We start from the raw sequence: 14,866 nt of genomic DNA, 5'->3' as shown, positions 1-14,866 counted from the left end.
GGCGAGACTCTGCTGCGACCAGAAGCAAACCACAGCACAGTCAAAAGAGAAGAGGCAACCTGAAAGCCATCTCTGGATTCAGACTGTCCTGCACAGCAATGTGATGTGGGCAAGGCACTGGTGTGCTGACATTTTCCATGGAGGAGAGAGGATTCAGGCGTACTGAAAATAGATCCCTCTTGAGATGGAGATCAGGCAGCTGCCTCACTTTCTGCCAGCCCTTAAGATATGTTATTTTCTTCTCCAGAGCCCAGTGGCTGCTGAGAGACAAAGAGTGAGAAGATGCCTTTTAGATGGGCAACTAGATTGGAGTGAGGATGTGGAAGAACCTACAGACTGCCAAACGTTGGCTACTGAGAACCTCCCTTCCACTCCCATTTAGTGCAGTTGAGCTTACGAGCTGGAAACATGCAAATACACCTGTATGACAGGTACATATGTAAAATTTTAATTTCTAAATTTAAAAGTTGCAGTATCACAAGCTTCAACTATTTACAGCTTTTTTTAGCTGCATTGACTTCAACCTTATTGAGTCAGTCTCACTTGACTCCTCTTTCCCACCAACTTTCCCCACATGCCTATTTCACAAAGACCAGATCACTGTCTTCCTGAGGATTTTTTCCCCTGCAGAATACATATTCAACTGAGAGGAATTCAAGAAGTCCACTCATGATGACACAAAATTCAACTTCACCAAATTTGTGAATGACACTAAATTAGACAGAGTAGATGATATGACAAATGACAGAGCTTCATTCCAAAGGGACATTATGAAACTTTAAGAAAGAACATTAAGACTGGATCAACAAAAACCTTATGAAAATCATTGCAGAATAGTACAAAGCTCACATCTGGGAAAAGAGTAAGCCCCAGGTGTCAGTACAGGCTGGGAACTGACTAGTTCAGCAGAAGCCTTGTCAAAAAAGACTTGGAAGTTATGGTGGATGCCCAGAAGAATAATGAGTGCTCTTGCTGCAAACATGACAAAGTACTGGATGATGTTAAAAGCATGTTCAGCTGATTGTAGGAAACCATTAACCCTCTTGCTTGGTACCGGTGGGTTGTCATCTGAAATGGCTTGTCCACTTCTGGGCTCTCCTGTTCAAAAAGGTTGTACACTAATGGGAGAAGATGCAGCAGAAGGCTACCAAGATGATCTAGAAAATTAGTTCTGTGAGGAGATTTTGAGGGTATTTAATCTGAGGAAAAAAGGTCTAAGTTTCATGAGGGGAAGTTACAAGTACAATGTTCCAAACTTTTCTCATTAGTAGACAATGTAACAAGGGATGATGATCACATATAACATCTGGAGAAGCTCCAGTAAGTCATTAGGAAATTTCTTCACTATTAGGTAATGCTGTAATGGCACAGGCTACCCAAGAGAGGTGGCTGAGCCTCTGTCCCTGAGGCGTGGCTAATCAAAGCCATGACTAACCTGACTGATATCAGCAAGACATCTTGAATTGGGAGACTGAATAAAAGCCCTCCAAATGTCCCTTTACAACAGTATTTCTGTGGCTCTAATGTAGAGGTTCCATCTCTTTATCCAAGTGGACAGTAGCTCAAAGCTGGGCAGATATCTGCAGCTTCATGTCTTGTCATGAAGATTTTCCCTGAGAAAAAAACCTCAGCTCTTTGTCAACATCAGCTCTGCTCTTGGCTTGGACTGGCGCATGCTTCGTTGGGTTAGAAACTGCCTGGATAGCCGGGCCCAAAGAGTCGTGGTAAGTGGAGTCAAGTCCAGTTGGAGGCCAGTCACTAGTGGCGCTCCCCAGGGCTCGGTGCTGGGGCTGGTCCTCTTTAATATCTTCATCGATGATCTGGATGAGGGGATCGAGTGCACCCTCAGTAAGTTTGCAGATGACACCAAGCTAGGCGCATGTGTCGATCTGCTTGAGGGTAGGAAGGCTCTGCGGGAGGATCTGGATAGGCTGCACCGATGGGCTGAGGTCAACTGCATGAAGTTTAACAAGGCCAAGTGCTGGGTCCTCCACCTGGGGTGCAATAACCCCAAGCAGAGCTACAGGCTGGGAGATGAGTGGTTGGAGAGCTGCCAGGCAGAGAAGGACCTGGGAGTGATGGTGGACAGTCGGCTGAATATGAGCCAGCAGTGTGCTCAGGTGGCTAAGAAGGCCAACGGCATCCTGGCTTGCATAAGAAACAGTGTGACCAGCAGGGCTAGGGAGGTGATCGTCCCCCTGCACTTGGCTCTGGTGAGGCTGCACCTTGAGTACTGGGTTCAGTTTTGGGCCCCTTGCTACAAGAAGGACATCGAGGTGCTTGAGTGAGTCCAGAGAAGGGCGACGAAGCTGGTGAGGGGTCTGGAGAATGGCTTATGAGGAGCGGCTGAAGGAGCTGGGCTTGTTCAGCCTGGAGAAGAGGAGGCTCAGGGGTGACCTTATTGCTCTTTACAGATACCTTAAAGGAGGCTGTAGCGAGGTGGGGGTTGGTCTGTTCTCCCACGTGCCTGGTGACAGGACGAGGGGAAATGGGCTTAAGTTGCGCCAGGGGAGTTTTAGGTTGGATCTTAGGAAGAACTTCTTTACTGAAAGGGTTGTTAGACATTGGAACAGGCTGCCCGGGGAAGTGGTGGAGTCACCATCCCTGGAAGTCTTTAAAAGACGTTTAGATGTAGAGCTTAGGGATATGGTTTAGTGGGGACTGTTAGCGTTAGGTCAGAGATAGGACTCGATGATCTTGAGGTCTCTTCCAACCTAGAAATTCTGTGATTCTGTGATTCTGTAACTCTTGGGCATGAATCTTTCATCTCTCTGCATATCTGTGTGGATGAGTGCACACGGGTGATAGGATTCCTCTTCTACCTGTAACCATATGAAAGTAATTGATGACTAGCTCTGAGATAGTCTCCTGGGCCACCTTCATAGCTAAAAGAGAAAAACAGATAAATCCAAAGGACAGTTAAGAAACCTACCTCAGCTTAGCTTCTTCTGGAGGAGTTCTTTTCTCTCCATTGACCATGGAAGGGAGATCGCAAACCTAGTACCTAGTACTTACTGAAGTATGGAAGATTAACCCCAGCATGGATTTCTTTGTTTGATCCAGATACCTTCTTATCACGCTGACCTGATTCTGTGCAAGGCAGCAGATCTAAACTCTCACTGTGAATTTCAGATGATATGGGAATATAAAACAAGCCACCTTTCAAAGACAACTTTTCTTAAAAACTTCTGTCCTGTATTTGAGCAAAAATTTTAAATTCAGATTAGGCAGTACTCGGAAACTGTCACATCAGTGAGGTTCTGCCCAGCCCCCCACTAGGGACAGTGGACATGAAAGAAGCAAAACTTTCATGATGAATACTTGTGCATTTCTTATAGGTCTTGCATCATCATCTCCAGAAGCAAGAGTGATATTGGGATTTGGAGTTCCTTCCTATATTCCTATTCTCTACTTAACTAAAATATATGGAAACCCACTGAGTTCACTGCTGCTCTACTATCCACCTGTAATGTGATCTATGCAGTTGAGTTACGTAATCTGATATGAAGGCAGTCAAACGAAGAGGCAAGGGGATCAAAGTAGATTACTTTATCATCTCAGAAAACCTCCACAGCCTCTCAGAGGCTTGCAATTGGTTCTACAGAAACACAGTGTAAAACCTTTTACCTTATGGCACTAGGAGAAAGAATGAATTAGAATGATTTATCAACCACTGTTGTTCAACTGGGAGAAGGATTCTCTTCCCTCTTTGGCTGCAGGAGTAAGGCAGTAGAAACCATCTCCCTGTGTCCCCATCTCCTGTCTGTTCTATGTGAAGAAAGGTCTCATATGCGACACCAGTGTTACTTTTGTGTTGGAAAAAGCAGTGATGCCATCAAGACATGGCTCTAGTCATTTCTTTAAAACCCTTTCACCCCCCACCCACGCCATCCTCCACGTCCAGTTGAGCAGCAAATCTTTTAACAGGAACAAACTCAGTAAAAACACCAAGAAATGTTCCCTGAATTTTACCATTTACTCAGCAACATGCTCCATGCTAGGATGTGTCCTGTCTTCCATCGCAGAAATACCAACCAGTCTGCAGAACTTTGGGGAAAGGAGACAGTGAGCACACTCATCCACACAGGAGCATTAGAGGAAAGAGGATGAGGCAAAGCCGTGGCTCTCATTGACATTGCACAGCTTGGTCAGTCCTGTCACATTTCCTTGTACACCTTCAATAGGTTATCTCCAACCAGCTTCTGCCAGGGAGAGAGTTTCTCAATTGGGAGAGTCTGGATTCTACTTTTGACATCTGTGATGTAGACATCACAAAGCTAAGTTGAAATTAAGTCAACTGAACATTTTAGGTACTTACTGATGATTACTCTACCCTGCTTCAACCTAATCAGCTTGCTGGATGACTGGTCTCCAATCTCATAAAACATGACTCACGACATAGAATTTATATACGTATTATCAATGTTTATATACACATCAATGTTTGATATGTTACCAACTGTCTCTAGATGCCATCATACAGGTGACAGAATCAGTGGCAAGCAGCTTTGTCTGGACTTGCTTCTGAAGTTAGATTTCTCTCATAGGGACCAAATGGGACCTGATGTTGAGAAATTCCAAGATTTTTGTGCATCTGCTATGTCTCATCTCCTATTTTCATAGGAATTAAAAGATATTCTCTTAAAATCTCAAAAGGAAGAACATCCTGACTAGTAACCAGTATGAAAGAAACTGATTGTACAGCAAACCTATTCAGAATAAACACCAGCTTCACTTTAACTTCATTTGTTTCACAGAACTCCCTTAGATAGATTTTTTAGCACTAGGATGCTTCCTAATTAAAAGCTGTCTGACATTGTCTCAAGCTATCTTTTCCTTTTCTAATGTTGTCTCAAGTTGTCTTCTCCCTTGCATATTGCTACCTGTTATCTGATAAAACAGCACTTGAGTAATCTTTGTTTATCAATTTAGATGTGAGGTATTAGCACCAGCCTGTTCCTGTAGAGGAAGTGGAAGTGGCTGAACTGGAGCAGAGAAGTATGGGAAGATTATTGGCTTTCCAGGTTTGCAGCTGGCAGTGTAGATGGGGAAAGCTGTGAGTGTAGTTTCTGGGAGCAGCTGTTTAGCACTACCCACTGTTCCAGTATGAATTCTTGTAGTAGGGCACCACAGATAGCTTTGCTGGTATCATTATGTGACTGTTATCCCCTGCTTCATAAAACTGATGACTACAGCAAGATTTTCTTAAACAGTAGGCTTTTCTTTTACTTCCTTCCTTCCTTCCCTTTCCTTAGGTCTTCAGAGAATCTTATTTCTAAATAACTTGTTTTGTTGGCTGCTATACAGAAGCCTCAGCCCATTTGAGAGGATGTGAAACAGCATCCGTATGTCCCATCTGATAACAATGAGTGTCTCTGTAAGGCTTGCTCAGTCATGGGAAAACCAGAGCAGAAAGACAGCATCATGCAGAAGCAGTCTCATAAATTTAAGAATAAATAGACAGCCATGTCAGCTTAAAGCAGCATTCTGTCTGGCATTCTGTGAATGAGTGTATATAGGACTGGTGAAAATCCAATTTCATTATAATTACATTTCCAATGTACTTATAATTTCATGTAAACATATCATCTTCCCACCTGGTTGTTCCTTTTCCAGAGTAAAACATCATAGTCTGGACAGCCTGTCTCCAGGGCTCCCATCAATTTTATCATCTTTCTAATTGAACAGGCCAGAATTGTGGATAGTGTGGGCTGTGGTTTATTGGCCCAGGAAAATGATTTCTGCTTTGTTCTCAGTTGATCCTAATCATTCCTAACATTGTTTGTCCTTTGTGGCCAGTATTAAGCATCTGGTTATATTCACCATCTGGTAGCATGCTTATCTCCTAACCCTGGTACTCCTTTCAGAGATTTTTATAGGGTTTGGTCTGTGCACAGCTCAAAGACAATGTATGGACAGAGATGTTGATGTTTGGTTTCAGCTGCATAAAAGGTTTTTATGACTGATGACTACACAGCCTGGCTTACAAGGCTAATGTGGCTTTCAGCAAAATGACAGTGAGTGAGACTGGAGTGGCACAAAACAGCTAACAGAGCAGTGGAGAGACAGGTAAAACCTGTTATTCGAGGATGAGCAGCTCTTGACTATTAGAGTTGCAGCATTACTCATACTTCTCGTGTTCCCAGCAAACATTAGTGGAACAGATCTGGGTAGTGGGTGCTGGCCGAGGAGGTGACGTTCAGGATGACCTTTCTATCATCCACCTAAGCAGCTGAGGGGCTCCTGTTACAGAGCAGGGGAGTGGGGTGGGCAGACTAGGAGACCTCTGGGTAAGACAGAGAAAAAAGAGAGCAAGTGGCAAAAGGGGGAGGGAAGGAAAATCAGGATTAGGTGCATAATATTAGCACTAGCAACAACTGTATCCTAAAAAAGGGAGCAATGAAGTGATATATTCCTATGCTGACACTCATCTGTGACAGATGAACAAATCCCACTTCTGGGTAGGTTTCAGTGCTCTAAGTGGAAATATACTGGTACTGGAATTTATATAATCCTGTTCCCTTTAAACGTTAGAGTCTTCAAGGTTGGGACACACCATAGGACCTTCTGACTGGCAGAGTCACTGCAGGGCAGTTACCAGTAGGATACACAGAAAAAAAAAATCCAGCAGTGTTATCTATACTAACTTACTCTGTTGCAGAAAAGTTCTTTTTGCTTCCCCAGGAAATTTGTCAACAGCCTCATATTTTATCCATGGGTAGGCAGCCTAAATATTTTTTAATTGCTTTCTACGTCCATCTGAGATGCAGAGGGAAGCATACAAGTCCCTGTTCCCTCTGAAGACCAAATCAGACCAGCTCCAGCAGCAGATGGTGATGGTGACGTGCCATCACATAGCCAGCAGCCAGGGTGTCAGGGTACTGGTGCCCAGTGTGGAAGACCAGCACGTGGGAGGTCTAACTGTGCTTACATTCCCTGTCCTGTGGAGATTACCTGCCCATCCCACTAAAGTCTTTTAGGGACAGATCTTTTTCTCTAAGTGGGTTGTCACAAGGTACTTGAAAAGTTTTGAGTTCATCCCAAAGGAGAATTGAACATTGAGCCCAAAGGAAAAGAGAAAATTACTTTGCATCTTAGGGAGGACTGTGGCCTGAAAAAATATATGCCAAATCTATTTGATCTCTAGGGCAGTGCCAACTTCAGTCAACTACTGCTTTGTCAAGCAATAAAGGTGTATGTTGCCTTGCTTCCAAATAAGTCTTTCAGGTCCCTCAAAGTGCCTGCTTCTCCCTGAGAAGTCTTTCCAGGTAATCTTGGTTGTAGCGTCTAAGAGCAGAGCCATCCCAAAACTGTGCACTGCTCTCTGTCTCATATATTTGCTAAGCCTGGATTTTACCCCTTAGTGTCCTGATTCAAAACCCTCAATCTGTACTGAATTGTATTTCTCCAAGCAATATTGTGTTACTTCAGGGAACTTCTGGAATGGCGTGGCAGTGGTGTCTGCTCTGATGGAGGTATAAGAGTATTGTCATGGAACCCAAACAGCAAGGCTCAGGTGCTAGTTGATTTCCTCCTCTCCCAGCGCTCCTAACAGTGTGAAGCTGAACGTGGCTTTACTGATGAACGGTGTCTGTAGAGGAATGTTTTCAGCAATTTGCTCTGCTATAACTGGAATACTGCTGCTGTGCTCACTATATTTCCTGCAGTCCAGATCTATATAACCCCATCAGCTGCATTTATTTTAAGCTTTTCTCTGAGAGATCTTTCTTTATGGCTGTGACCAATATTTTTCTCAAGACCTTTGTACAAGCCCTTATCAGGTGACAAGCAGCCTGACTCCAAAAATAGAGTGCCAATGCAAAAAAAACCTTCTTTACCGAAAGGGTTGTTCTTTACCGAAAGTGTTGTTAGACATTGGAACAGGCTGCCCAGGGAAGTGGTGGAGTCACCATCCCTGGAAGTCTTTAAAAGACGTTTAGATGTAGAGCTTAGGGATATGGTTTAGTGGGGACTGTTTGTGTTAGGTTAGAGATAGGACTCAGTGATCTTGAGGTCTCTTCCAACCTAGAAATTCTGTGATTCTGTGATTCTGTGACCCTTATTCTCTATAAAGCAGTGAGAAATTCATTTTTTATTTCCCTCACACCAGTGTCCCACTTTGATCCTGATAATCCAGCAGGCTTTATAGTGGAGGCTGTCAGTCCTTTCCCTGTTATGTACCTACATCCTCCTTCCTGACATTCCTCAGAGTTGCTCAGCCTCTGCTCCCATCTCCTCTTCCACCTCTGGGATTGTTGTTTTTTTCTTGACATATTCTGTAACTGACAAAAAAAAAATAACTAACAAACAACCAGCCAAACAACAACAACAACAGCAAATATGCACAGGTGGTAGCCACAAGCTGCGTTCACGCAGTGACCTGTGAGGTGGACCATTGTACTAGGAGCAGCACATAAACTTGGACCATTTGGGCCTCATATGCTTAGCCCCTAAAGAGAAAAGCAGATCCTGGGACCTTCCCTGCCTGGGGAGCAGGCCAGGAGTGGCCAAGGGCCAGTGGTGTTTGGGGGCTTCCAGACTCCATCTGGGAACAATGGTCACTGTAGTCTTTAACCCTCTGGAAGCACTTGGCTTTTCACTGTATTCTCCCCACATAGCCTGCGCTCCTAAGTTTGAGAAGTGCTGGCTGCACTGCAGTGTGGTGTATGGGTATGAGTGATGAGCCTGGATGTGCCATGAGCAGTCACAATAAAATAACATACTGCTTTGCCTGACACAACAAATACAATTAAATAATTTATTCAAAACTAAAGTGAGTCTTTACAAAGCTCTTTTGATGTGGACTTCAAGTTAGATGGATATGTGCAGATTATGATTGTAGCATTTACCAAGTTTTTCCATAGATTTCTTCTGACTCTTCTTCCCTAAACCTGATGTCGATGTTGACATTTCTTCCAGTCCTCATATACTCTACCATCTTCTCACTCACTCCGCTTTCTTCACACACATCCAGCTCAGTCTTTTCCTACCAGACTCCTCCCTGCATTCCCCAGCACAATTCTGAACCCACTTCAGTACTCTCACTACCTCTCTGTCTTGTTTTTCAGTTATTAATTTGTTCTGAGACAAGAGCTGCATGAAGGCACATTTAGCCACTCACATTACAATGCACTGGGGTCCCAATTTCATATTCGATCTGAGTATGTTCATGTGCTATTCTTGCACCATAATGTTGAGAGAGGGGAGGTGAATTTCTGCATTGCTGCTGGCCCTGCAGGAAGCTTGGAACAAGCCCTGGCTCTGCCTTCCTCACCCAGGGAAGGGGTTCATGGATTGGGGTCATCTTGATGATGAGCAAAATGTGAGCTTTCAGGTCTGCAGGCTTTGCTTCCATTTGTTGATGTCCAAGGGAAGGGATGTCCCCACCCACCCCAAACAGACTGCTGAAGCACCTGTGCAGCTGCCATGTTCCCGATGGGACAGCGTGTCCCAGGAGAGCAGAGTGAGCACCCAGGCACTGGTTTCACTCACTGTCATTCCACTGGCTTCAGAGGGGTCACTTGATTTATACTCTTACAAGTGGGAGCACACTCAGGCCTGTTTCTGATTTTTCACATTTCAGCTGACAAAGGAGCTGTGCCGGAGCAGGCCTTTCTGGGATAAGAATAGCATCTGCCATCTTAGGACACAGCACAGTTGTCCAGCTCCTACATGGCAACGCATTGCAGTGAGATATAGAAGGCAAGCTACCCGCTGAGGAATGTCTTCAAGCGCTATTAGTGGAAGCATATCATCTACACAAGCAGGCATGGCTTCACGCAGGAGTCTTGCAAGAGGCAGCTATTTTTAGCTTTTGACACTGCCAATGAAGGGAGACAAATGGCAAAGTGATCCTCCTGGCACAGGCAACCTCCAGAGCTCTCTGAGCAAGCCCCTTCTGGGAATGACTCTTGTCAAGGCTGCAGGGCCTGAGGGTGCAGGAGATGGGGAGTGCTGGTGCACTCCCAGGAGGGAGCTGTGAATTTGCTGGGGACACAAGGCCTCGGTCCCACCAGCACTGCCCAGCTGCACTTACAGCAAGTTGTCCCTGAAGGCGTGCACCTGTCCCTGAGCTTAGGACATTCCGCTGCCTGATTTATCTTCAGCCACATCCCTGAGCGCTAGGGAGAGAACGGGGGGCATGGAACTTTGTGAAGGACATTGAGGTGCTGGAGCCTGTCCAGAGAAGGGCAATGAAGCTGGTGAAGGGTCTACAGAGCAAGGTTTATGAGGAGTGGCTGAGGGAACTGGGGTTGTTTAGGCTGGAAAAAAGAAGGCTCAGGGTGGGCCATATTGTATTTTTTATTTACCTTAAAGGAGATTGTAGCGAGGTAAGGATTGGGATTTTCTCCCAAGCACCAAGTGATAAGATGAGAGGAAATGGCCTTAAGTTGCACCAGGGGAGGTTTAGGTTGTATATTAGAAGAAATTTATTCACTGAAAGGGTTGTATGGCATTGGAACAGGCTGCCATCCCTGGAGGTCTTCAAGAAATGTGTAGATGTAGAACTTATTAGCATGGTTTAGTGGTGGACCTGTACTAGGTTAAAGGTTGGACTAGATGATTTCAGAGGTCTTTTCCAACCTGAATGATTCTATGATTCTATAATTCTATGAGCGTCCCCTCAGACAAAAGGAACTTACACAAAGTATCGTTCCAGTTGTGGGTTTGCAGTAGCTAGATTTATACTGGTAGGAAGTAATCTTCCATTTGCTGATGGACACAAGCATTTTCTGTCAACTCTGCTTCTGTACCACTATCAATAAAACAGATATATGCCACTTAAGATGTTCCAAATGTTTGTGTTTAGAAGAGAGTAATTTTCTTTGTAAGTTAAACATAAGAAGAAATCTGGGTTCAAGTCTTACTGCTGTCATCACCATGTTTGAGCAATTTTGACCTTTAAGTTTAGATATTTGGCAGGCCTCTTCCATGACTCTTGCTTGAATTTCCTTACCTTGTCAAATGAAGGTGAAAATATACCAATGTACAAACAAATATGATATGTCAAACATACAATGTAAACAAAATTACAAAATTAATGCTTAGTTTCACTGCTATGTCACTGCATGGGAGAACAAGACTGGTCCAGCCTCTTAACCTACAGCCTACATACAGTTGCATTACAAGTTTAGTATTTCTACTCTACGTGTAGCACTTTATAAAGTTAGCCCATTTCTGAGCTACTCAGTGTTTCAGCTCTGAGCAGATGAGGACTTGAACCTTAATAGTCTCATATGCTTGTTACACTGGAAATAGTTATCAAAGGAACTGTAATGTTAGCAGCAAAATCCTCCAGATTTGAATAGTAGTTTGAAGCTTTTCTCCCCAGTGGGACCAGCCACCATAATTCTGGTTGTGGTTTCCCAATGAGAAATGTCTGTTCAGCTATTTTGTTCTGTGTATGTGTGTTGTGGTTTAAGCCAACGGGCAGCTAAGTGTGACACATCCCTTTGCTCACTTCCCCCATCCCCAGTGGGATGGAGGAGAGAATCAGGAAAACAAGAAAGGTAAAATTTATGGGTTGAGATAACGACAGTTTGGTAAGTCAGAAAAGGGAGGGAAAAAAATTAATTACCATAATTTCTCACCACCTGCAAGCCAGACCCCAGGAATTATCCCCCCCCAGCCAACCTCCCCCAGTTGTATTGTTCAGCATGATGCCATATGTTATAGAACATCCCTTAGGCATACAGAACAACCCTATAGGCATCAGTTGTCCTAGTTGAGTTCCCTCCCAGCTTCCTGTGCACCCTCAACCTCCTCACTTCAAGGGCAGTATGAGAAGCTGAAAAGTCCTTGGCTTAGTGTAAGCACTGCTCAGCAACAACTAAAATATCAGTGCATTAACAGCATTATTCTCCTCCTAAATCTGAAACACAGCACCATGACAGCTACTAGGAAGAGAATTAACTCTATCCTACTTGAAACCAGAACAATATCTACCCCTTATTACATACCATCTACATGATGTTCAGGTTCCACAGTTTTCAATGCATCCTAGTTAATACCTGCCTTTCGTGTCTTTTGATATATACAGAGATATCATTCCTTTAGTCCATGGGCCATCCTTCTAAAGTGTCTGTTGAGTTTGTTCAGTCCGTGACTTTGGGCTCCAGCTGTCATTGCAGTCCTTCAGGGCTGGCGAGATGGTGAGTAGTGCTGGATAGTTGCACGGTGAAGCCATTTCTGGTCCATCACCACTGCACTTCTCCAGCTCTATCACTATTGCATTTTGCTCAGTTCCATCAAAATTCATTCATTATTAATCTGTTTAATTCTTATTATAATACCATTGACATGGCAGATAGTAACCATAGTAATGATGACATACATTTTAATATAACAATTAACATCACACAATTATAACCATTGGCTATTCTTACCCAATATCAAATCCCCTTGAGGTACACAGATGGGTTTGCTTTTGCCCGAAGCAGGAATAACCCATACTGTCTTTCCCAGCATGTTTTTTACTTGCATTACAGGGACTTTATCCCCTTCTACAGTACATAACAATTTTGATTAGGCAGGGCCAGCTTGATTGGCATCTTCCCTAGAGTTGAATAACTACCTGGCCTTTGCTGAACATATATCCCAATGTTTGAATGTCTGAGCACCCATTGCTCTTAGAGTTGTCTTTAACAGTCCATTTTATAGTTTGAGTTTTGCCAGAACCTAGTGCATGATAGGGGTTATGATAAACCCACTCAATGTCATGTTCTTTGGCCTAGCTGTCTATGAAGATGTTTCAGAAATCACAGATCCACGAGGATCACAGAATCACCTAGGTTGGAAGAGACCTCTAAAATGACCTACTCCAACCTCAGACCTAACACTAACAGTCCCCACTAAACCATATCCCTAAGCTCTACATCTAAACGTCTTTTAAAGACCTCCAGGGATGGTGACTCCACCACTTCCCTGGGCAGCCCATTCCAATGCCTAACAACCCTCTCAGTCAAGAAGTTCTTCTTAATATCCAACCTAAACCTCCCCTGATGAAACGTTAGCCCATTCCCCCTCGTCCTATCACCAGGCACGTGGGAGAATAGACCAACCCCCACCTCGCTACAGCCTCCTTTAATGTACTTATAGAGAGCAATAAGGCGCCCCTGAGCCTCCTTTTCTCCAGGCTGAACAAGCCCAGCTCCTTCAGCCGCTCCTCGTAGGACTTGTTCTCCAGGCCCCTCACCAGCTTCGTCGCCCTTCTTTGGACCCGCTCAAGCACCTCGATGTCCTTCTTGTAACAAGGGGCCCAAAACTGAACCCAGTACTCGAGGTGCGGCCTCACCAGAGCTGAGTGCAGGGTGACAGTCACTTCCCTAGCCCTGCTGGCCATCCTTTTTTATATAACTCTCGTGTAAAAACACTCTCTAATGTAGAGATCCACAACACCACCCCTTCCGTGCTGCCTGTCCCTTCTGAAGAGCCTATAGCCAGACATTGCAGCACCCCAGTCATGAGAGTGGTCCCACCACATTTCCGTGATGGCAACCAAGTCGTAGCCCGCCTGCTGCACGATGGCTTCCAGCTCCTTTCATTTGTTACCCATGCTGCGTGCATTAATGTAGATGCACTTCAGTTGGGCCATTGCCTTCTCCTCTGGCCTTGCCATTGTTCCCCCGGCACAGCTCTAACAAGCCTTGTTTTAGCTCCATCCCCCCTCTTACCTAGTTTAAAGCCCTCGTTGGGTTCGTTTATTAACGAATCCAACCAGCTCCTGGGCTAGGATCCGTTTTCCTCTTAGAGATAGGGACCCGTCTGGGGGGACGGGACGGGACGGGACGGGACGGGACGGGACGGGACGGGACGGGACGGGACGGGACGGGACGGGACGGGACGGGACGGGACGGGACGGGACGGGACGGGACGGGACGGGACGGGACGGGACGGGACGGGACGGGACGGGACGGGACGGGACGGGACGGGACGGGACGGGACGGGACGGGACGGGACGCCCTCCCCGCTCGCCCTGCCTGCGCGAACTGCCGCGCCAGCCCCTTATCGCAGCGCTCCCTAAGGGCAGCTTTTGAACGGCCGGGGAGGGGGCGCTGCTGGCTCCGCCTACGCCTCGTCAGCCTCTCTCGCGAGGGCTGCCGGGTCCTGGAGGCTCCCTCAAGTGGGCTTGATGCCGGGTAAATAAGGTAACTAATAATAAGTGCTTAATTTATTAATGCTTAATGCTTAAAAATTATTATGCTTCATAAAAATACTGTCATAGTGTAATACCTAGCCCATTGTTTTAGAAACTATAAGCAAACCAAAATCATTTTGAATTTAAAGTTTTGTTATTGCATGCAAACTATTACCAATGGGAAGAGATCTATGGATCAGCCCATACTAACCATAGATAACAACTTTCTCTTGCATGGAGAAAATTCTTACAACACATCAAGGTAATTACAGTGACTCAGTCAGGGGCCAAACATTATTCATGTTACTGCTATTCAAATAAACAGTAATGGTGAAGTAGTTTATAAGTCTCTTGCCTGTAATTCTCTGATCTTCTGCAACTGAATACCTGAATTCTGCTGTTCGTCGTTTTTTTTGTTTCGTTTTGTTGTTGTTGTTTGTTTTGGTTTTTGTTTGTGTTTGTTTTTTTGTTTTTTTTTTTTTGCATATGGCTAAATTCAAAGTCTTTCCTGTAAAGGAAATGATCTTTTAATAAAAAGAAATTATGTCCAGTTAAAAGCAAATAGTAAATTTAGCATTCTTTTTTTTTTCTCATACTTCCTTATCTTTTGAACTAAATGTTATAATTCTCCAAATCTACTAATATTTACTGGGCTAGTTTAAATCTCATTCAAGCATTCTATTTCCTCATTCAAGATCCATACAAACTTCTTTTCTGATCTAGAGTCCC

At 44.6% G+C, this 14,866-nt stretch overlaps 1 long non-coding RNA gene across 18 annotated transcripts in view; it reads left to right on the top strand.

The window, feature by feature from the left end:
- Positions 1-12,847, top strand: part of LOC106020524 (uncharacterized) — a 189,203-nt gene extending 176,356 nt beyond the window's left edge. For 17 of the 18 annotated variants that reach the window (XR_011804162.1, XR_011804164.1, XR_011804160.1 and 14 more), the window contains one exon: positions 1-8,771. This is a non-coding gene — a long non-coding RNA (uncharacterized lncRNA). Of the gene's footprint in view, positions 8,772-9,583 lie in introns of those variants that run through there. The other variant, XR_011804166.1, reaches the window with a different exon arrangement.
- Positions 12,848-14,866: the final 2,019 nt, after the last annotated feature.

Source organism: Anas platyrhynchos, chromosome 19 (assembly GCF_047663525.1).
Source record: "Anas platyrhynchos isolate ZD024472 breed Pekin duck chromosome 19, IASCAAS_PekinDuck_T2T, whole genome shotgun sequence".
Lineage (NCBI taxonomy): Eukaryota > Metazoa > Chordata > Aves > Anseriformes > Anatidae > Anas > Anas platyrhynchos.
The sequence above is the reverse complement of the archived record's forward strand: the minus strand, read 5'-3'. Positions and strand labels throughout refer to the sequence as shown.